Source organism: Gymnogyps californianus, chromosome 1 (assembly GCF_018139145.2).
Source record: "Gymnogyps californianus isolate 813 chromosome 1, ASM1813914v2, whole genome shotgun sequence".
NCBI lineage: Eukaryota > Metazoa > Chordata > Aves > Accipitriformes > Cathartidae > Gymnogyps > Gymnogyps californianus.
Genome location: NC_059471.1, coordinates 89058439 through 89083073, shown reverse-complemented (window position 1 = coordinate 89083073; position 24635 = coordinate 89058439).

The following is a 24635-nucleotide window of genomic DNA, read 5'->3' as shown; positions in this document are numbered from 1 at the left end:
TGTGGGCAACAATTTCCAGATGCCATAACCCCAGAAACTATTTTTGTTATGCTGATTTTATCTATCTGCTAGGATTCTCCTGGAAAGATGATAGATTTAGAAAGTCTAAAAATTGGAACTGCACATGGAAAAGCCTGAGCATTCTTACTGCTGTGGCTCAGCTGCTGAAACACTTTGTATTTTCCTCAATAATTGTATGCTTGTTGTTATGTTTGATTGTTGCTGATTTGACAGTTCTTATGTAACAAGTACTTTAGAAAAGTGAAAATCATGAGAAACCAGAAATGTCACCAGTGTAATGCTAATATAAAATCAGTACAAATAGTTAGGCGCAAGGTATCCCTGAGATACCTTCAGGCAATAAACCATGTGACTATAGAGAACTTAGACCAGTGTAAATTAATTTTTGAACATTAAAACACACTCGCCAAGGAGAATTTAAAAAGGATTCCTAAAAATTAAATCCTTCTTACAGGAGTTATTCCTAGTAAAAAGTAAAAACATATTCATTTGCAAAATAACCACAGACCTCAAAGCTTGAATCACAACAGTCTTTCTCACAGCGGAAAGACAAAAAATACAACTGCTGACAAAATAGGTTTCAGGGCAAACCACGACACTCATTCACAAGGAGTTACTAAAAGTGGGAATGACTGAGATGACTATTATGAAAAAGACTGCATTCAGAATGTAAAAATCCTATTTTCTTTTCTTATCATGATTGAATTTAAAAAAAAAAAAAGGGAACTTTGCCATAACAGAAAATTAAGTACAGTAACAATGACACAGTATTGACATACAGAAAACATGGCTATTTTCAGAGCTCTGTAATATGATTTCTTATGAAAACTAAAACCACCTAGAATTCACTTGATCCGAGTTTTCATTGCAATGAAACTGAGCTGAGATTTAGTGAAAAGTGGATTTGTAAAGCTCCCACATAAAAGTGGAATTTCATTGGGGTTTGTAGTTATAATGCAAAACTGTAAGAGCAGTTTGGACTGGTTTGGGTTCTGAGTGGCAAGCCAATTGCAGTAAAATGATCATGCCAACTTCTCATAACTAAAGTCATGGTATCAACTAAATTCTACTTCTATTTTAATTTTGTTTTTGACAATTAGACTTTTTAACAGATAATTACTTGCAAATTATACTGGCAGTCTAGCATGTTGCTCCAAGTTTATCTCAATATACTTGGCAGCATAAGCAAACCTGGAAAACAAATCTTGTTGAACTGCAAGATGGCTTGTATGTATCCAATAGATTGCACAGTGCTGTGTAGCTCATACCACTCACACAAAAAGGATTGGTCTCCCAAAGTTCCCCAGACCAGTGGGTCAGCCTACTGCAGTGGTCATATTAGAGGTGAAAATTCATTTCTTTAACCAAATGGTGCCATTGTGTTTCGTTTTCATAAGCTTAACTAGGATGACAGAGAAACGAATAAAGTGAACACTGGTTTCATTGATGACACGTGGCCAGCAAAATTTGGAGGCTTGCACAGCTGATGGCATCTTGCATAACAAAACTGAATTATTTAGTTGCACAACATTTTTAAACACTTACATTAACATTCCTGGGATGTGATTCTTCCCCTTCTCACTATATTAAATAGCTTTTTAAGACAAAGGTTTTCCTGTGAAATCTGGAGGAATGGGCTAGCAACATCCTATACAAATATAGAAAGGAGACATATCTCTGTGAAGAAGGTCCATTTTTTCTAAAGTGGTTTACCTGTTTGCAAGTCTATCCTCTGTTCCTATTGGAATTACAACCTTTGTGGCATAATCCATCTGAACAGCCTGTGGATACCAAAATGCCTACATTAGAGAGCCAATGTCTTTGCAAATACTGAGTACCTCAGATGCTTCACAGTTAAGGACTCAGTGCCAGAAAGGCCCTTCACAGTTATACTACTAATTTGTTTCCCAAAATATATGACTTAATGTTTTTGTTTTTCTTCACCTGCCTTTTCTCCATTACTCCATTACAGCCACATCCCATTAAAAAAAGAACCATTTTTCCTATCTGACTGCTAGACTTTAAGCAAAATTTTGATGATCAAAAACCCAGTATAAAGCTTTTCCTGCTTGTGCTTCTTGTAAGACATCTGATACAATTTCCGTAAGGTTGTGCAATGTTGTAATTCAAGATTTGCAGGCTGTATTGCCTCATAATTGCAGTCCAACAGTGCCATCCTCTGCTTCTTCCAAATAACATTTCCCTATAACTCCAAAGATAATCTTAAGGAATTCTTACAATCAGTAAGTTATAGTTTCACACTGTAAGAAAATCTAATCTTTTAGGTGTAAGACCAAAGCATTATTTTTCTGGTTGCAAAATATTAAAAAAAAAAAAAAATCTTTATGCATTGACGTTGTCATGGATTAGATTTATGAAACCTCTCATTTGGGTTTAAAAAGTTCATTTGTACACTAATATATAAAATTAACTCTCCAGAATGTTTCCGTACTATTTATTTGACCTTTAAAGAACCCAATCATTGACCAGAGGCTTATTTTCCATAATGCCTAGACATTTAAAGAGAAGACCCCCAGCACCCCAAAAAGCTTCTGATTCAAAATTAAGACAAAAGACAATAGATGGACACAAAGATGAGGAGAAGAATACCCAGAAAGAGATTCATGTGATAATCAGAAATCATGGCACAAAGGCTGATTAACCCAGTATTTGTCTTCAGTGGTCTGAAAATATCCTGGCACAGGTGGATTTTAGGGAGCAATACAAAAGTGGATTTTTACACATTCCTCTATTTTAAATGTGAGTGGGGAGAAACCTTGAGGGCACTTGCAATACAATATAAAGAATCAATAAAAGCTTTGCTGGTAAAAACATGGCCTGTGAAAATTAGTGTTAGGAGAGGAATAAAGTACAAAGGTTCCAGATGTGATAGAAAATGGGAAATCAATGCAGGCAGGCACAGGCACACAAAGTTATGGCCACAGCTTTTTTCTTTTTTAATTCAGCCTACTTAAGTTCTCTTCCTACTATTGCAAATATTTGTGGGACAGCCACCTGATATCTTAGTTGCATTAATTTAGTCATCTTATTTGTGCAACCTCTCATTCTTTTCCTACAAAGGGCTATGTGACAGATATGCAAGGAAATGACATAAAGGGAAAACTTTTCCTAGGAGAGTAATCAACCACTAGAAATCATGCCCACAAATGTGGTGGGATCTCTGTCCTTGGAGGTTTCTGAGACCCGACTGTAGAAAAACCTGAGCTGACTTCAGCATTGAGCAGGCAGTTGAACTAGGGACCTCCTGAGATCCCTTCCCAATCCAACACTTCTGTGATTCAAGGATTCTAAAATACTTTGTTAAGTTATTGCAATCACCTTGTGTGAAAAACCTTTTAAATGTAAGCATTTATGTGAAAAGAAAGACAAAAGACTGTGAGAGAGAAAATTAGCAGTGCTAAAATGTCAACTACAGAATTAAAAGCAAGTGATATTATAAAATCTTATTTTTAAATGAAAGTAATGTTTCTGAAGCCAAAGTGCAATTGAAATCAAGGGAAGAAAAGGAAGCCTTAAGAACTGTATAAAATCTTCTAAAGCACTCCCTAGTATTTGGTAGAAGTAAGTGGGACTTAAGCACTTCTGTAGACGCTATCCCTCCTCCAGGAACCTTGAAATTATTAAGTTCCTTCCCATTGATTTCAATGGGCTTTGAATACACATACACAGTTACAGGCTGTTTCATACTAACTGCTTAATCTACACTTAAAACAATGTAGCATGGTATTGTTCAGGATTAGTCTTTGCCTGCCTTCTTCCGTCATACTGCTGATACCAGGTTGGCAAATACAGTAACAGTTTAAATGATACTGACAGATTGTAGCTGCGCTTGGCTCATATGTCAGAAAAGCCATACAAACTGCAGACGAAGATTCACATTCATACTTCACCTGTTGCAGCATACTTTGTCATTGCTTAGGAATTTTGTTGTTGACATTAAATAGCAATAAATGATCCTCATTATGCCTCTCACTTGCCTAAATGATTCTTAGGGGTACAGGTGAGGTAACCTTCTTCTTTTAAATACAACTCGTGTTTCTAAGCTCTCTCACATAATGCATTTAACAGCTCTGAATACACCATGTATTTATTCCATGCTGGCAGCATAAAAGCACTCCACGGTGAAAGAATTCTGTACAAATCCAGAAGGTCACATGCAGGATCTTAATTCTCAAAAGCAAGCAACTCAAGGACTCTGAACTCAAGGGAAAGGCAACTACGAATAAGAGCAGGCAAATCAGAATCTTAAGGATGTCTGTCTCCATGACAGAGGAAAATTCACCCTGCACAAAAATCCTACAGGCTCCTGTAATAGGAATTTCTGACCTTCAGCACTGGTAGTCTCTGAAAGAGAAAGAGAGCAAAAGGAAGTAGAGGGAAATAGGCATACATGAAAACTACTTGACCTTCCTGCTATTTAGACAGGTTGGCACCACTGCTACAAGGTTGCTGTACTATCTCTTCTCCACTCCTTGAGTATCTTTTTTTCTCTCTCAGCCTGCGCATCAGGTGCAATTGGTGAAGGACAAGTCACTCTACTAGGGTTTTTCCAGGGTGGAGTTCCCTTGTACCTGGAGCAGATCCACCCCATTCCACTTCTTGCAGGCCATATTGCACGACTGGGCTGCAGACAGATGTTCATTTCTGGACTCAGTAGTGATGATGGAAAAGAAGAAAACTCCCCCTCAGGGACTCCTTGACTTACTCCTGGTCCATTCCTATTGCATGGGTCTTCAGAGCCACGCATCTGACACTATCATTGTCCTCTTTAAAGTGAGCTACGTAGCAAAGATCTGCTGTTTAAACTGTTTTGAGCTAATCATCTGGTGCATTTTGACTGACCAAGATGCAGAAGGCATTGTCAAAATGACTAAGCTGACAGGATGTCAAAGCAAGGAATCCCCTAGCACTACCTGCGCCTCTTCCACTGTCACAGTAATATGCAAAAAAGGGCACCTGTCCAAAGCTTTATTCAGAGGAAATTTTGCTCAGAGAACAGAGGTACTCAGGAATGTTTTCTCTAGTGATATAAAATCTTTACAATGCTTTGGGAAAAAAAAAAGGAATTTTTTAAAAAATCTTATTTATCTTTAGCCATCCCAATAAAAATTACTCCACACACATGATAAATAATTATATGCATTGGCTTTTGGTTCATTCTTATTCACGGAGCAGTTTCACAGGTTGAAAAGGTTTTCAGCAAAATAGCTGATTATATAAATCCTTTTCTTTTGACATGCAGAAAATTCTGACATATGATTAGCATTAAAATCATTCTAAGAAAATTTTTAAAATCCCTTGCTGAAAGTTACCAAGTTGCTAAGCTGAACACCAACATCCAAATCATCTATTTACAAAAAATGTCTCCCTCACATGGTAACTTCACATTAATATAGATTTTGATTACGCAAGTATTTTATGTGTGCCTTTTTCTTGCCATCATGGACAATTTCAAATATGAATTCACAGCACAGTAGTGATTGCAGTTGGTAACGTTATTTAGAGACATAATTTCAGGGATCTAGCAGTGAAACACGATTAAACAGTAACATCGTTAAATGTGAATATCTGATTATTAACTGCTTTTAAGTGTGTCTATACTAAATATCACTAGAATGGCTTGTTAACATATTTATAAGACATTATTTCTTCTCTTTATTAGCAATTATATTTCAAAATTACTTTACCTTTTATATTACTCACTATGTAAACTAAATGTCACCCATCAATTCAGCTTCAGAAAATGGCTCTCAGAGCCATTCAATGCAGCTGTTCAAGCAGCTTGTTATAGCTCATTTATGATTAAAATGTTTGGTGTTTTTTACTGAAATTGTGTTTCTATATTCAACAACTAAAGCTGTATTCATTAAAATTGTGCAGGATTAGATCTGCAGTAAGCTATGCAGGGAAATGTTAGGGTCCAGAACCTGGGCTTTATGCCAGTTTAATGTCCTAACCTGAGTTGAGGCAGTTTAGGTATTTTACTGCTTCATGAAAGGAGTAGTGAGATGCTTGTGAATGAAGGTGATTTGTTACTTTGACTTTTTCTCCATTTATCTGCTCCCAGAATATATTCTGAGCATTTATTATTTGATTAAGTCAGGACTGATGTATTTATTTATTTTCTGACATCTTGACAAGAAATGTAGATAACATATCCAGATCAGCTGCACCATAGCATGTGGGCAAGGATTTCCAAACGTATTGCATACTGGTATAATTTCAAGGTTGTCCATTGATTCTGATAGTGCATGTGTTTTGGAATTGCTAAATCCTTTTGAAAATCCCACTGGTAATGCTTTGTCAACAACAGCCACTGTGACAAGCTTTCCAGTAGGGTATGTGTATGTACACATACACAAGACTTGGTGTTAAGTACACAGTGGACTATGTGATGGCCAAGAGTTCTTCGTTACACTTCCTAATCTCACTTTCTAAAGAATTAGTTTATTGCTGTATGATACACTAGAAGATAAAAAATTAGTTCAAAGGAAGAGTGTCTGACAAACAGTCTGACCAATACGAATGTGTATATTCCATAGTTTTCTCACCCATACTTTTCAAAAAGTCTCAATGGCATAGTGAAGAAGAATGGTTTACAACCACAGTGATCTTCTGGCAAGTCCCAGTGGTGAGTGCGATCCCCATTGCCGTACAGAAGCAGAAGTGATTCTCACGTACAGAAAGAAGAGAGAGCAAGGTGCTCTGCCATCTCATAGATCACCTTCATTACAGCTCTGTGGCACCTTTTGGCCTGAGCCACTACTGCTGCCTGTCAGTGAAGTCAAGGGAGATCTTCTTAACTCACATAGCCTGGTCTAAAGGTAACAGTCAAAAAAGGTTTAAATATTCGTTTGGAAGATCATCTGAGTGGTTTAGAAATGACATCTTTGAGGCTAGCCATGCCCTCATAGTTCTTGAACCATATTATAATTTGTTAGAGCAACCCCAATCTGCGTGCCCTCCATTGATTTTATTAAAATAGATGAGCAAGCAAATATTAATTTAAGAAAGCTAATTACCAAGCTAAAGTATTACAATTTTGTTTAGCTAATTAGGGATGGAACAATGCACTGGTAAAATTAACGTCACAATTAAAGTAGGCTCAATAAGTCTAAGGCTTGAGCCACCGAAGTAGAACAAGATGTAGGTCTGCTGAATTGTGAAATTGACACCGAAATGTGTCACTTTCCAAGAAGGGTCCATCCCAGTGAGCAGGAAGTCAAGCAAGAGTGGCAGGAGCCCTGCATGGATGAACAAGGAACTCCTGGCAAAGCTCAAACACAAAGGGGAAGTGTGCAAGAGGCAAAAGCTGGGACAGGTGACCCAGCAGGAGCACAGAGGCACTGTCTGAGGGTTCAGGAACACAGTGAGGAAGGCCAAGCCTATGTGAAGTTGAATCTGGTGGAGGATGTGAAGAGCAACAAGAAGGACTTCAGCAGATACATTGGCAGCAAAAGGCATACCAGAGAAAATTTGGCCTGCTGCTGAATGGGTCAGGAGACCTGGTGACAAAAGACACAGAAAAGACCAAGGTGCTGAATATCTTCTTGGCTTTCAGCAGTCCCAGGCCTCTGAGACCGAAGGTAAAGATTTGCCCTCAGTAGAGCAGGATCAGATTAGGGAACATTTAAAGGGAATAGACAGACACAAGTCTGAGGGACCTGATGGGATGCATCCCCAAGTGCAGAGGGAGCTTGTCAATGTCACTACAAGGTCACTCCCAATTATCTTTCAAATGTCATGGTGATTGGGGAAGGTTTGTGAGGACTGAAAGAAAGCAAATGACACTCCTCTTTTCAAGAAGACAGAAGGAGGGACTACAGACTGGTCAACCACACCTCAGTCCCTAAGAAGGTGATAGAGAAAATCCTCCTATAAAGCCTTTCCAAATGTATGAAGGACAATAAGGTGATTGGGAGCAGTCAGCATGGGTTTATGAAGGGGAAATTATGCTTGACCAATGTGATAACCTTCTACAGTTAGATGACTGGTGGACAAAGAAAGAGCAGTGGATGCTGTTTGTCTTTACTTTGGTAATGCTTTTGACACTGTCTCCCATATCATCCCCACAGACAAGCTGATGAAGTACGGTCTAGATGAGTGGAAAGTGAGGTGGATTGACAATACAAAACAGGGAGGAGTGGCTGATACACCAGATGGGCGCACAACCAATTAGAGGGACCTCAACAGGGTGGAGAAATGGGGTGACAGGAACCTTATGAAGCTCAACAAAGGGAAATGTCAAGTCCTGCCCCTGGGAAGAAATAAACCCAGGCACCAGCATAGCTTGGGGGCCAACTAGCTGAAAAGAAGTTTCACAGAAAAGGACTTGGAGATCCTGGTGGACACCAAGTTTGACAACAGCCACCAATGTGCCCTTGTGGCAAAGAAGGCCAATGGTACTTTGGGCTGCATTAGGCAAAGTGTTGCCAGCAGGTGAAGATAGATGGTCCTTCCCCTCTGCTCAACACTGGTGAGACACATCTGGAATGCTGGGTCCAGCTCTGGACTCCTGAGTATGAGAGAGACATGGACATACTAGAGGATGTCCAGTGCAGGGCAATGAAGATGATTAAGGAGCTGGATCTATCGTATGAGGAAAGGCTGAGAGAGCTGGGACTGCTCAGCCTGGAGAAGGCTCAGGGGGATCTTATCCATGTGTATAAAAATCTGATGGGAGGGAAGTAAAGAAGGCAGAGCCAGATGCTTCTCAATGGTGCCCAGTGACAGGACAAGAGGCTAAAGGCACAAACTGAAACACAGGAAATTCCATGTAAAGATAAGAAAGAACTTTCTTAGTGTGAGAATGATCAAACACTGGAACAGGTTGCCCAGGGAGGTTGTAGAGTCTCCATCCTTGGAAATACTCAAAACCCAACTGGACATGGCCCTAGGCAATCTGCTCTCACTGAACCTGTTGGACTAGATAATTCCGAGAGCTGCCTTCCTCCCTCAGCCATTCTGGGAATCTGCGATTCTATAAATAAAATACTTTTTTTGAGTCCTATCTTGCAGAACCTTAAGAAAGGCTTCTTCATTTCGCTCTAAGATCCCAGATATGGTTCTAGCCAATAAATTAAATTGACTTCCATGGTTGAAGAAGGTAACAGTGGGCAATGTAAGGGGAAAGCTTTGGATGTCTGGCAGAAAATAAGTCATTTAATGAATTAAGAAATACATATTTATAGGCTGGGATTCATCTGACCTTTTCTTGGTGTCTACATCAACTCAGCATGAATCATATCCTAGAATGCCTATGTGGTGGATTAACTCTGGCTGGACGCCAGGTGCCCACAAAAGCCGCTCTATCACTGTCCCTCCTCAGCTGAACAGGAGAGAGAAAACATAATGAAAGGTTTGTAGGTTGAGATAAGGACAGGGAGATCACTCAGCAGTTACTGTCATGGGCAAAGCAGACTCGACTTGGGGAAAAAATTAATTTCATTTATTACTAGTCAAATCAAAGTAGGATCATAAGAAAAAAAAACAAGCCTCAAAAACACCTTCCCCCTACCCCTCCCTTCTTCCCAGGCTTAACTTTACTCCCGAATTTTCTACCTCCTCCCCCCAGCGGCACAGGGGGATGGAGAATGGGGGTTGCGGTCAGTTCATCACACGCTGTTTGTGCCGCTCCTTCCTCCTCAGGGGGAGGACTCCTCACACTCTTCCCCTGCTCCAGCATGGGGGACCTCCCACGGGAGACAGTCCTCCACAAATTTCTCCAATGTGAGTCCTTCCCACGGGCTGCAGTTCTTCACGAACTGCTCCAACATGGGTCCCATCCACAGGGTGCAGTCCTTCAGGAACAGACTGCTCCAGCGTGGGGTCCTCCATGGGCTGCAGGTGGATATCTGCTCCACCGTGGACCTCCATGGGCTGCAGGGGGACAGCCTGCCTCACCATGGTCTTCGCCACGGGCTGCAGGGGAATCTCTGCTCCGGTGCCTGGAGCACCTCCTCCTCCTCCTTCTTCACCGACCTTGGTGTCTGCAGAGTTGTTCCTCTCACATCTTCTCACTCCTCTCTCTGGCTGCAATTGCTACTGCCCTGTAACTTTTTTTCCCTTTCTTAAATATGTTATCCCAGAGGCGCTACCACCGTCACTGATGGGCTCGGCCTTGGCCAGCGGAAGGTCCATCTTGGAGCCGGCTGGCACTGGCTCTATCATACATAGGGGAAGCTTCTAGCACCTTCTCAGAGAAGCCACCCCTGTAGCCCCCCCACCAAAACCTTGCCACGCAAACCCAATATGGCCTAATACTTTCCTACTGGCTATACAGCAGAAGTTGTTTTTTTATTTTATTGGAATAAGTAGAAGGTAGTTTTCATAATGATATATTTGCAATTTTTCCAATCATCTTATCAGTTTTGCATTTATGATTCACATACGACATTTCCTCTGCCCTCAGCCCTAAAAGAACTCCTAAGAGCAATTTTTTCCTTACTGGTCTGTCCTAGACCTCTAGAAAATGCCCTCTATTATTTTCTCTTCCTCGTTCTGTCACTCATCCACACTTCCCTGCTTGACAGTAGAGCTTTATTTTATTTCTTCCATTTGGTGTCATGATGTTATTAAGGTTTTAGGCATAGCAACCATAAGTAATTGGCCCAGAGCAAACAGAAGTACTGAATCTGGTGCATGTGAGGCTGTGAGGACATTTACGAAACCTAAAATGCAATGAGCTGTCAGACTTATTTGTCTGGTGGTTGTGTACAGTCCTTAGAGTATATCATAGAGCTGGTGATGGTTGTGTAGCTCCCCAAAAAGTATTCAGAAACTGGGTAGCTGCCTGTACTAATTCAAGATTTAAAATATTCTGTAAAAAAAATTTTACCTGTTTTGATGGATGCTAACAGTAAAATGTGTTGTCTATTTTGATTCTTCTTTTATTTTATCCAGAAACACAGACATGTTCCTGACTGACAATTTAAAACGTTTACTTTCATTGGGCTGTCAAAGACAATTATGAATTATGCACTGGTGCACTGTTAATATATAATCTACCTACACGGGCCTGAATTTTCATGCACTGAATTATTATTTCAAAAAATGCTTTTGTGTATTATTAGTTAACCCTATATTACTCTTATCTGGAAGGGAGAGATGACATGTTGACATAACAAAAGATGTAGACAGTAAATTAAAGAGATGCTAAAAGCATTCACAGCTATGCAAGATCATAGGTACATTTGAATCTGATAGCCATCCTTTTCAAAAAAGCTACTCAAAAACACATTAAGCTGATCTAGAATATTAGAGACAGACTGTAACCCAAAACTAATTATGAGAGTAAAATTACTTGTGTTAATCTTCCAATCTTTAGACCCTGGAACCCTGTTCCATTGAGTAATTATATTAAACCAACTCAGAAATGTTTTTCTCTTGCTAATCTCCAGCCAGAGAAGCCAATAAAAACAGAATAATTAACCATAAACAATTTTATTTGCCTGATTATACTTAAGCTTCAGATGGACTGTTTTAAATGGCTAGCAACACATGGATGCATTTTACTTCTTAAGCCAAGCCTGAAGGGCAGAACTGACTAAGTGTTGTGACTCCAGCAGACACAATGTTTCCTTCTTTTCTTCTTGTGATTCTTTTTCTAATTTTTTGGTTTTCTCATTCATTGCATTTATTATAATGTTTCTATCACAGTAAGAGGAAAGAGACACGGTAAGTTTTAACACCACACCATTCCAGGATTCTCCAGGAGGGAAACACAGGGCTATTCCCCTCTGAAAGGGTTTAGATTTTCTAAAGAGATTTTAAAAAAAAGATGTGCCCATGATGCAGTGGGAGGCACAACAGGCTGACAATGACAAAATAGACAAGATAGGAAAAAAGATCTGATACATTCATTATCTGTACAATTACAGGTCCTCATTGTGTTTTAAAGTAAACTATCCATGTAAAAGAGATTGAATGAGGAATGACTACTTTATCAGTTTAAATGATCATTTTTGTCATAAACTCTGAATTAGAATTTGTTTTCTGCCCCCAGTTAAGTATGTTTAGATATGAAATGAGTTTCACACAGTTTAAAGGGTGGAGATAAAAGAATCCATACTACGTAAGCATGTATTCCTGTCTCAGTGTTATCTTTCCTCTGTTCATTATCCAGTTTACTCTGATTCTGTTTCTTTTCCTTATGTATATTCTTTCATCTTTTTCTTCTCTTTTTTTACGCTCTTTCACCTTGTGCATCTCCCACACTACCACTATACATATAAAGGTGTCAAAGATCTTATTAGATTAAATGTATTTTTGCGGGTAGGACTTTCCAGCAAGAAAAGGATGAGGTACCTAACTGATTTTAAGCTCAACTCTGCTCCCCTACCTCCAACTAAATCAAAAACTTTAGAAACTTTCCAAGTCAGTCTTAATATATGATACCTGACTTTGGCTCTCACCTTTTTTCCTTACAATGAACCTGAGCTGGGTCAGAACATGCCTGGACTGAGCCCTTTATACCTTTAACAGGACCTGTAAAAGAGTTTTACGGGCTTCCTTGGCTAGTTTTCCCTCAAAAACAGTTGCTTCAGCCAAGTTTTGCTTTTAATTTTCCCATCAATTCAATCAAGCGAGTCAGACTCGAAGACTTAGAATCAAAGTTGAAAATAATCCATCATGATTCCACTGTTCTAGTCAAAATTACCACGTAGCCCCCACTGGAGTATAAGCTTGCTTTTGTTATGACAAGAGGCAGTGGTATTAAGTGTCCTTTAAAGTTATGAGAGACACATTTTCAAGTTTCCCAGTATTATTTTAGACTTTCGGGAGGGAGGGCAGGGAAGAAAGCAAACCACTGTGATTGAGCTCAGGAGCCAAAGGTAAAATGCAAATTTTATTCAAACTTAGCTCTGTGATATTAATTGTTCCACTTTCTCTTTTTTCTCCAAAGCCTAGGTAGTTTTAGACATTTTTAAAAAGAAACACGCTGTGGATCACGCATAAAACAATATAAAAGGGGCTTGTTTTCTGTGAGCACTGTTACTAAGACCACTCATGCCCAGATATTTGCTGCCCTGTGTAGTTCCTGACAATTCAGCAAGAATCGGAAGAAAGAAGTATTCCAACACATGTTTTAAGAGAAGAATTGGGGGTTCATTTTGGGTGGCTGTTCTGTTTGTTTTCTTTCTCCCCATCTTCATGCACCTGAAGTTCTGATACTACATGTAAACTGAAGAATAACTCTCATTTCCAATCTTGTTGCTAGGAAGAAGTTAACATCACTGTTGGTCTCTTCATTTTTATTATCTTCACCAAGTGAGGAAGATGAAGATTATTGTGAAAAGGACAAGAACTGGGATTTATGTTTGCTTTTAAACAGAGTGAAAGTTAATCATTTTTCTTTTTTACAGTAGTGATGAGATTCCTGTCAGATTCAACAGGAATCCCAAGCTGTCTATTTAAACCAAGTGTCCCTTTTGCTGCCCCATTCCCTTGTCCTCTGAGATCCACACAGACTTCACTGGAAACGATTCACTTCATCTATCTGTGAAGGGGAAGGGGATCTTCTGGCATCCTGGAAAGAAGGCAAAAGTCAGGATTAAGGTATGTATTTCCTCCACTCCCTTGAAGAATGAAAACCACACTGAAGATTGTGATATGAAGTAAATCCACCAATCTGTCTCTACTAACAGGAGAGGCAGATTTTCCTGCCTCTTGGTGAGTTTTACAAACATAAAAATTAATCAAAGAATGCTTTGGACCAATCATAATCCCATAAAGTAGAGCTAATAATTCCCATTAACTTAGCAACATACATCATAAAGTATCCCAAGACACTTCTGGGCTGACCATCAGGTAACACCAGCTAAGAATTTGACTGTTTATTTTTGCAGACTGTTTCATATCTGAGACAGTAAATTCTCTTTTCTTTACTTTTTTAATTTTAATTTATTTTTTTAAATATATGCATCAGTAAGATCTTGCTTCTGTGAACTAGCACATATATCTGCCTAAGGCTGGGCATCTTCAGCTTCCGCCAGCATCAGGAACAAAGATGGAAGCCCAGAGGTCTGGGATTTTTACAGGCAAAGTGACTGCAGCAGTTTCCTGACACCTGAAAAAACCTTCTATTCAGTATTCACAGCCATGCCTGACTCCCCTTAACCAAGCATTTGGATGAGAGAAGAAAGGCTTATCTTCAAATTAAACTCAGTGTCTGGGCCAACCAGCTTCCCTGGTGTATGTGTAGTCTTCAGCAGATCACTGGTATATTTATTGCTTAATCTAAGCAGTCCATTTGAGCATTTAAAGTAGTTTATTGAAATGGAAAAGAGCTTAAGTTTTGTTCCCTCTGAATATCTGTTGTGTAGTGACCATTCCTACATTTCCAAGTCAAACTCATGAACAGAATTATACTTCATGTTCCCTTTTTTCTCTCCCTCTTACTGATGATTTGGTCAATTAACACTTCCAAGTATTATATCTCTTAGAGAGTGAGGAAAGTGTGAAATTGCCTTATAGTAGTGACAGGGATGAAGAAATCTTCCAGAGTCATTACTATGGCTCTAAATCTGGAGTAAAAATTAAATATAGCATATACTATGAGCTAAAAGCCAAAGAAATGAGAAAATATTTGAGTTATTTGCTCCAAATTACTTAATAGCCACTGATCCAAAAAGATTTAGGTCAGAATCACGATCTGAAATTTGAGTTGTACTTCACCTCGTCTCATAGTTCTAAGAGACAGTTAATTAAACTGAATTTTTCCCACTAGCATTTTATTCAGTCCTACCTTTTCTGCATCATTGTGGTTGGGAAGGGGTGAGAGAGAAGGCAGGTATGCAGACCTGAAATACCTGGAGTAATTTGAGTACTGCTTATGCCCTCCTTAAAACTGTTCCTGCATAGCAAGGCTGGATTATTAAAATGCCTGCTATAGGTATATGTTGATGTATTCCAATAGCAAAGCTGCTTCAGGAAACAGCAGAAAGGCAACATAAAGTCTTTTGATAAGTAACTTTCCAATAGGGACAAAAATAATGGTGTTGTTTAGCTGCAAAGCAGGTATTTCCAAGCCACATGTCTGTTTTTTCCATTCTGGAAAATGAACATATGAAAAGAACTTCACTTTTAAGTGAGTTAATAGAAACATAGAATCATAGAATAAATCATAGAATCATAGAATCACAGAAAGGTTTGAGTTGGAAGGGACCTTTGAAGGTCATCTAGCCCAACCCCTCTGCAATGAGCAGGGACATCTTCCACTAGATCAGGTTGCTCAGAGCCCCATCCAACCTGACCTTGAATGTTTCCAGGAATGGGGCGTCTACCACCTCTCTGGGCAACCTGTTCCAGTGTTTCACCACCCTCATTGTAAAAAATTTCTTCCTTATATCCAATCTAAATCTACCCTCTTTTAGTTTAAAACAATTACCCCTTGTCCTGTTGTTACAGGACCTACTAAAAAGTCTGTCCCCATCTTTCTTATAAGCCCCCTTTAAATATTGAAATGCCTCAATAAGGTGTCCCTGCAGCCTTCTCTTCTCCAGGCTGAACAACCCCAACTGTCTCAGTCTTTCCTCATAGGAGAGGTATTCCATCCCTCTGATCATTTTTGTGGCGCTCCTCTGGACCCACTTTAAACAGGAGCATGTCTTTCTTGTACTGAGGACTCCAGAGCTGGATGCAGTACTCCAGGTAGGGTCTCACCAGAGTGGAGTAGAGGGGCAGAATCACCTCCCTTGACCTGCTGGCCATGCTTCGTTTGATGCAGCCCAGGATACGGTTGGCTTTCTGGGCTGCGAGTGCACACTGCTAGCTCGTGTGCACTTTCATCCACCAGTACCCCCAAGTCCTTGTTGGCAGGGCTGCTCTCAATCCCTTCATCCCCCAGCCTGTATTGATACCAGGGGTTGCCCCGACCAAGGTGCAGGACCTTGCACTTGGCCTTGTTGAACCTCAAGAGGTTCACATGGGCCCACTTCTTGAGCTTGTCCAGGTCCCTCTGAATGGCATCCCATCCCTCAGGTGTGTCAACCGCACCACTCAGCTTGGTGTCATCTGCAAATTTGCTGAGGGTGCACTCAATTCCACACTCTATGTCATTGATGAAGGTATTAAACAGTACTGGTCCCAATACGGACCCCTGAGGGACACCACTCGTCACTGATCTCCATCCGGAGATTGAGCCATTGACCACTGCTCTCTGGATGCGACCATCTAGCCACTTCCTTATCCACCAAATAGTTCATCGATCAAACCCATATCTCTCCGATTTAGAGAGAAGGATGTTGTGGGGGACCATGTCAAAGGCCTTACAGAAGTCCAGATAGGTAACATCAGTAGCTCATTTGCCGGCAAGAAGACCGAGCATCTGTCAAGGAATACTGTGATGGAAACACAGGCCTCAAGAAATCATCTGAAACCTTAAGACCTTCCTAAGTTTTCAGATGTGGCACACTTTAGTAAGACAAAGATATGTATAGTTAGCTTCTGCCTGTATATAGCATGAGGGAGGGACCTAATGCCTTACTGCATTCCTAATGCCGGGGTCTGAAGAAGATTTCAGGTCTCTGCTTTTAACATTGACCATAAGCCCGAAGAAAATGTTTACTGGACTGATCCGGAGGGATGTGTTGAGTTTCTGGGAGGGTACATAGGTTATGATTCAAGACATAAGGAGGGAAAAAACATGGGATTCCACTTGCACAAGGATGAAGACGACTAGAAAGCAATCAGAGGTGTGCCAAAGCCTTGAACAGTATCAGTAACAGAGAACTGGGTACAGCAGTGACATTAGGCTGTATACAGGCAGTAGACATATCTGTATTTGAGCACAGGTGCCGGAGCCACATGGGTGTAGCATAGCGTTAGAAGATACATGGATGATAGGAAAATCCACATCTTTGTTTTCTTCATTTGTCTTACAAATGGAAGGAATCTCTGTAGAAGAAGCAATCAGAGGAAAAGTTCTCACCCATTTCTGTGCTTGAGGGAATCGGTATACCTTTTGTCAGTGCAACAGTTGGCTAGTTGCCTGTAGCAGCTCTTTCTCCCATCTGTGACTTTACCTATTGCTTAAAAACCTTTTTGCAGTAATTCATTAATTGTTCCCTCCTCTCTGAGTTATGACATGTCACTGTACACAGGACTATGCTAACACAATAGGAGGAAATTTCATGTTCATAAAATTTGTTGTTGCATAAAATTACTACCTGTGAATTTTACTGGAAATTTTCAAAGGATGAATATTATAGTGGCTCTCCAAAATCTTTGCTGTCTTTCAAATTGGTTAGCAAGTACAGAGCCTCATTCTCCATACTGAACACTATGTCAGCTGTGGAATTTCAATTAACAGCCTTTAGACAGAACACCTAAAGGGGAAGATACATTTTACTCTAAGGGACCTTGGTACAGTCAGATCAGGAGTGTCAGGATCTCAAATTTTTCATGTCTTGCTTGGTTGCTGTCGTGGTTTAACCCCAGCTGGCAATTAAGCACCACGCAGCTGCTCGCTCACTCCCCCCACCCAGTGGGATAGGGGAGAGAATTGAAAAAACAGTAAAACTCATGGGTTGAGATAGAGACAGTTTATTAGGACAGAAAGGAAGCAAAAATAATGATAAAGATAATAATAATATGACAATAATAATACTAAAAGGACTAGAATGTACAAAACAAGTGACGCACAATGCAATTGCTCACCACTTGCTGACTGATGCCCAGCTAGTTCCCAAGCAGTGATCTGCCCCTCCCAGCCAACTCCCCCCAGTTTATATACTGGGCATGATGTCATATGGTATGGAATATTCCTTTGGCCAGTTTGGGTCAGCTGTCCTGGCTGTGTCCCCTCCCAACTTCTTGTGCCCCTCCAGCCTTCTTGCTGGCTGGGCATGAGAAGCTGAAAACTCCTTGACTTAGTAGAAACACTACTTAGCAACAACTAAAAACATCAGTGTGTTTTCAGCATTCTTTTCCTACTAAATCCAAAACACTGCACTATACCAGCTACTACGAAGAAAATTAACTCTATCCCAGCCAAAACCAGGACAGCTGCATAAATGATAGATGTGAAGAAGACACAGATTCTATGTGAAACTTTTGATGGTTTGTGAGTAGGCTGGATGCAACACTAAAGTAATTTATTTATTTTTTTACCTCTTGGGCATGCAGTTGGAGCAATGGATGTTGATAATGAATTATTGTGAAAATCAGAGAAAACTTCAGAAGATGTCACTTCATTAAGATTGCAATCACTCATGGAAATTTGACAGGGAAAACACAAGAAAAATCTAAACTAGACAATATCCAACAGAAAACTTGACTTTCACTTGAGGTTCTTGGTGTTACCTCCTTAATCACCTGGACAAGAAAATATTTGAGACTAAAGGCAAATAAATAACCCAATACATGAAATGCATTTCCCGGCTCTGATGGGAAATTATGCTATCCATATTTACAAAGTGTTTTCTCGAGAACCTGGATGTGAGTAATTTTGTCTGAAATAATCCAGACAAACAATTTTAGATTAGCTTGTCCTGATCTATCATTGCTGTCCAGTAGAAAGCCTCAGATTCAGTGCTGCCTCAGTGTTTTACCCTCCACTGCTCTCCTTACATTCTGTTTAATCTCCTGCAAATAAGGAGAGTGGACTCTATTCATAAAGGCAACTTCATCTTCTCTTCCATAATTGGTAACAAAGATAATACCTATATGAAAGGTTAAGATGTTTGGCCTGGTAGCTATATAGAAAGACATTGCATTGGTACCACGTTTTTACATGTCTTGGGTTCTGGTTTTATACTGTTCCAGTCAGTAATTTCTTATTCACACATTGCAATCTGATTTGAAGCAATTGTAAAAAGCTTTCCCCGTAATTCTTCTTGACTAAGTGGTTAATTAATATTCATATTTTTCTCTATTTTATACATGCTCTAGCCTCATTCTCAGGAAGGAGTATCTTAAATTACAGCATTTTCATCACCGGTAAATTTAGCTAGTAGAACTTGCTACAGAGAAAAAGAGCATGAGTTACTCATTTATATTCTTTGAACTGCTTGAATTTGGCAAGAAAATAGAATGAGATAAAGAACAAGCTTTGACTGATGACAAAATAAAACTATGTAAAATGCAATGACAAGGAAACTAAACTCCATTCAACAAGCATGTAACAAAAAATGTTAGTTCCTCTTTTTCTACTGAGATATAAATTACAAGTTTCATCACACTGCTAAACCCTCAAAAACGTGTAGTCAGAATAACTTGGTTAAACTAATAATTTAAAATCTCTTAACTGAGAGCTATAGTGGTAGCTCAGAATAAATACAGATAAGAGAAACACTTAGACTAAGGCTGCTTGTGCTTTGTAGACAATCAGGCTGAAGCAACCTTAGTAGGAGCCCCCATTAATTTGAATTGTCATGTTTTCTGGCTTCTTCATCAGACAGAAGAGAACATTGGTACAAGATGGGCAACTAAAAACCCCGTTATCTGTTCCTTCAGAGCAGAAAGTAAATATTCAGGGTTAAGGGAATATTAGAAATACCAATATGTTTCATCTCAGAAAACAATATTTGACTGAAATACTTTATGTACAATTTTCTCTGTGTGTGTGTATGTAATGTATACATAATACATATACAAAATAAAAAATTATTTTCACAGTTGGATTATTGTGAATTAATGCCACAAAATCAATACCATGTTTTTGTTCATTTTCCTTTAATAATTTACTGAACATGTTTATTAAAGGAATACTCATAGAACTTGTGAATTTAAAACTGATATTGTGTGTGAATTCCTAATTGGTAAAAATGTGAGTGTGCATTGCAGAAGTATGATTGAAATGTCATCTGACCAAGAAAGATCATAGGTATTGTAGTATGTGCCTGCACCCACTTGAGACTAACCAATATGGTACAAAATGAACAGTTAATGGTGATACAGGGCAACGGGAAAACGCCCAGCTGTAAACATACATAGTTTATTTTTCTGAGCAGCACAAGGACTCGAGACACATTGAGAAGATCTGAATGTATTTCTATGACTTTTCCACTGCTGTAAATGTAGGAGCAGCTGAGGACATATCATATCAGTAAATCAGGATGGGGGTAGGCTTGCGCATGCCGTTGTGCCAGTCCATCCACTCCAGCCAGGGTACATCAGCAGTGACCACCCTTGCCATAGCATGCCCTGGCACATCCCCTCCCAGCTGGAGATCAACAGTGCAGAAACAGCTACCCCTGCTCCACAGCGCACAACCTCTCTAGTTTGTGTCCCTTGAAGACACCTTCTCATCCTTTTTCTACAGCCCTCAATGCAAACCAGTAACAGTGATCAGAATATCTTTAGTTATATCTGTGCTGGTAACTCAAATGAGGCCAGGGCACATGCAGGCCCAAGCATTGGCACGTGGTCATCCATATAGATTTCCAGAGTGATCCTCTGCACTTTTTTTCAGCTGGGCCACCTACTAGTCCCCAAACCAACACCCAGGTGCTGTTGGGGCACTAGCGTAGATCAAGGATCATTCCCTGCTGGCAGCTCTATGCAGTCCCCTATTCAGAGGGTAGGAGAGGAGTGGGATGCATACAACCTGTGACATGCTACTTGTGCCTTATGCCCTCTCCTATTTATTTAATAGAATCGCTTCATCAAGGACCAAGTTCAGCCTTGCTCAGTATGTGATACCTGTAGCTTTTAAGTAGTAAGATCAGAGAGACCTGAAGCACTGTAACTTAGGGATGCCAGAGAACTGGAAATACCCTCTCTTGATGGTCATTGGGCCTTTACAGAACTACTCCCTAGATGAAAAAAGTAGGGGGGGTTTACCAGTCATTCAGAAAACACATGTATTTGCTGGTGTGAACCATACCCTGGGATTTAATTTCAACTTTGGGGAATAGACAAAAATATATTCTTATTCACTAAACTTCATAGTTCAATATACATCATAAAGTGAGTTAATTGTCCTATGTCTACAGACTTTTTTTATTGCACACCTTTGAAAATATTCTTATAAGGAGCTATCCATGCTCAAACAGAAATACAAACAGGGAACCAATTTCCTCCAGGTAATAACAGAAGATGGCACAACTGTAAGCAATTAGCACTCACCTTCTTCTAGATTCTTAGTTTAAGAGACAATATGTCTGATGTAAAGTGACCTATGCTTGCCACCAAACAGTTCTCAAGAAAAAAAAAACCTAGCATTGTTATAGCAGCAGTTTGTGAAATCTATGGGTCTATAAGATCAACATATATCTCAAGGGAATTCTTGTAGACTCTCAAAGTATTTTAGAAAGACTCTCTTGCTTCATCTCTTTAGATTATAAACCGCAGCAGAGTATATAAAGTATTGTTTATCCCTGTTACCCCTCTAAAACACACCCCTTGCAAGTGAGTTATTCTAACTGTAATTATCTCTTTACTGGTGAATTTATGAACAGTTAAGCAGACTGTTACTGGTTCAGTGAAACAGCTTTGCATTTATGAAATGTGAGATATCATTGTAAAAAACCTATTTAAATATGGTAAAACACATTTAAAACACATATGTTTTTTAAGACCTTGAGCGTATGTTCAATTGAGTGTTGTGCATTTACACTGCAGATATTAAATGTGGGATTTATCTCACCTGACTTGAGATAGATAGCCAAAGTGAGGAAGACTACATCAGCAATAGTCATCTTTGGCTTTTTGAGAAGAGCCATAAGCATGTTTTTTTAGAGATCAGTTTGTGTGATCTTTGCTAAAGGTCTTTATTTGCTTGCATGAATCCCACCAGAAAAGACAGAGTATGTTTTCAGCAAGGTTCTGACCTGTTTTCAGGCTTTGCAATATTAATTGAAACCAAACCAAATCCTTATTAACCTTTTGCTCTGCACGGCACTTTTCCATAGAAACTCTGAAGTTTTGCCTATTTATTTCATTTCTGTTGTGATTTGGTTTATTGTGAATATTGGCCAATTTAGAGTAAATTGTCTAGCTAAAATAATTAGGGGAAAAATGGATGCCAGAGATCAACTCATCCAATTGTGTTAAATGAGAGACAAGATTTTCTTTACTCATTTAATTAAACCAAATAACACCTGCAAGACATACCTACCCTTCAAAATGAAGTGACATGTATGCAGTACTGGGATTCATTCCAGGACTAGCATCAAACCTTAAGGAATTTCAATCAAAATGAGAAAAGTTACAGTGCTGCTGTAAAATAGGGTTGTGTGCAGATCTGTGATTTCTTCCCTCGTAGGTGTGGGAAACAGCCCTTTTTCTTTCAAAATGGATTTCTGAAAGTGATTTTTAAAGCTGAAACAACAAAAAACACAGTCATGTTGTCTACTGAAGCTCTTCTGTTTACAGGCAAAGAGATTAAGAGAAACTGTATAAAAGAAAAACTTTTAAAAATCCAGAAAGATCCTTTTCCTTTTCCCTTTCTCAAGCTCTCCACAAGGTGAGGGGACCTCATTTTCCTCCTCTGTATGTGCTATGCTTAGAGTATGCAAAAAATAAACAAATGAACAAACATATATCCTGCAAAAAAGATTTGGTATTCAAAATTCCTGCTTCCAGTCTTAAGCGATTTCTCTAAGCATACTTCCCTGGAGTCAAAAATATGTTTTTAATGACAATTTTATGATGTTATTGGTGCAGGCATAATGAAATAAGAAAACTAACTTATTAGCTAGAGTTTGGGGAGGAATTTTATGGTCACTTTGTATTACAATTCTGAATTCTGAGTAGCTGTTAGAAGCATGTTTTAAACATTAGCAGTATATGATACACTCAGTTATAAACACACCAGAAAAGAACATTCTATTTGTTTACAAACTATGATAATAAGCAACCTTTTTCACTATTGCTCCCTATAGCAGCTGATTTTCTACAGTTGACCAACCATTAGAATATATATGTGTATATTCTAGTATATAATATATATATTATTTATTTACTCATTCTAAAGTAGTAGTGTTCCAGGTAGTACCTAGTGGCACTGAGGTACGTGTAACCACTCTGCCTAGTACACATTACTCTTAATGTGAAGTAAATTTCTTGTTTGATTTACTGGCTGGAAAACCCCTGTGTTTCTAACAAGCATTAGGAAATAGTTGGGTTCTGTTTTCAAAGAACAGATATTTATACCAAGGGATTTGACCTCACACAGCATTCTCTGTATCAGGTGTGCCCTCACTTATCTTTGCATAAGTTCATTCAGTGCAATTGGGTAGATCTTGCAAAGCAACAGAAATGTGAAAGAACTATAGATTATATATAAATATTGGTGTGGGTTAATATAAAGAAATGTACGCTTTAAAAAAAAAAAAAAACCTTGCAATGCTTTCTAAATGTTTGGCAAGATGCCAAAAATGCAACATAGTGTGTCCAATTAAGGGGATTTTCCTTTATGTTCCTGTGAGAACACAAGCCTGTTCAATGAATAAACTTGCATTTTAGAAGGAAAGGCACTGTGCTAAGAATAGTTTATTGCCTTTTTCCTAAAATACTAAGTCCATCAATGACCTAATAGACCTATGCTTGCTTTTTAAAAAGTAACAGTGGATGTCACGAGTCTCCCTTCTAGAAAACCAAAACCCCAACTTCCACCCTCTAGTGTCAGTGACCTCTCTCCTACAATGCATACAGCTGGAGACACAATCTCAAATCTAATTTGAAATGGATTGCAAATGAACTGAATGAGAAAGGTAGTATCAAGCTAAAACTGGCAAAAGAAGCCATTCTTTAAACTTTCTTGATAAGAGAATCAGTAATTAGTTGGAATCATTCTAATTTTCACTGAGGTGAATCATGCAAGGAAAATTCTGTGAAGTCCAGGTACTTGCAAAGTAAGTTACATAAAATGAGTAGTCATACAATTCTGATAGCATACTGAAAGGATCTTTGCAAGACCTTGAAAAGCCACTTGTGTTAATTTACTTCATTAGTACAAACCAATATTGCTGCAAAGCAATCTTACAGTCTTAAATGTAAAGATCTGTGGAATAGTTTGCCAGATACTTTGAAATGGCCAGAAAAATGTAGCACGACTTTTAGGAAGCCTTTTTCAGAAGAGATTATTGTAAGGACACTGTATATCATTCATCTTCTAGCCCAAGATGGATAAAATAAAGGAATTCCTGTGGAACATGTATGGTATAGGTGGAGAGTCACAAATTGCTTAGAGAAGTTTGACATAGTTTCATGTTTTCTCTTCTTGTATAGTATGTAGCACACAGAAATCACATCAGCGGTGTGACACGATACATCGTTATTCACCTAGGATAATAGCAATTCCTTCATTACTCGTGACTGTTTTAAAGTCAAATAGCTGAAATATTTCATTTTCCATTTTAAATTCAGCTGCTGTTGGTAGTTTACAAAAGACAAGTTCTCCCAAAATACTGATGACAGAGAGCTATAACAAGAATTTTGTGGCCAGCCAAGGCTGAATGTGTAAACTCTATCTTAACTTTCTTGGACCTGTAAAACAATACTGTTAAAGGAGCCATTTTACCACCTAAAGCTTAAGAAAACCTGATTAGAGTTCATATTGCATGCCCCTTCTATGGGCATGTGTGCACATACTTCCATATTAGTGTATTTCTAAACTTAAAATATTGATGGAGGTATCCAGAGTAACA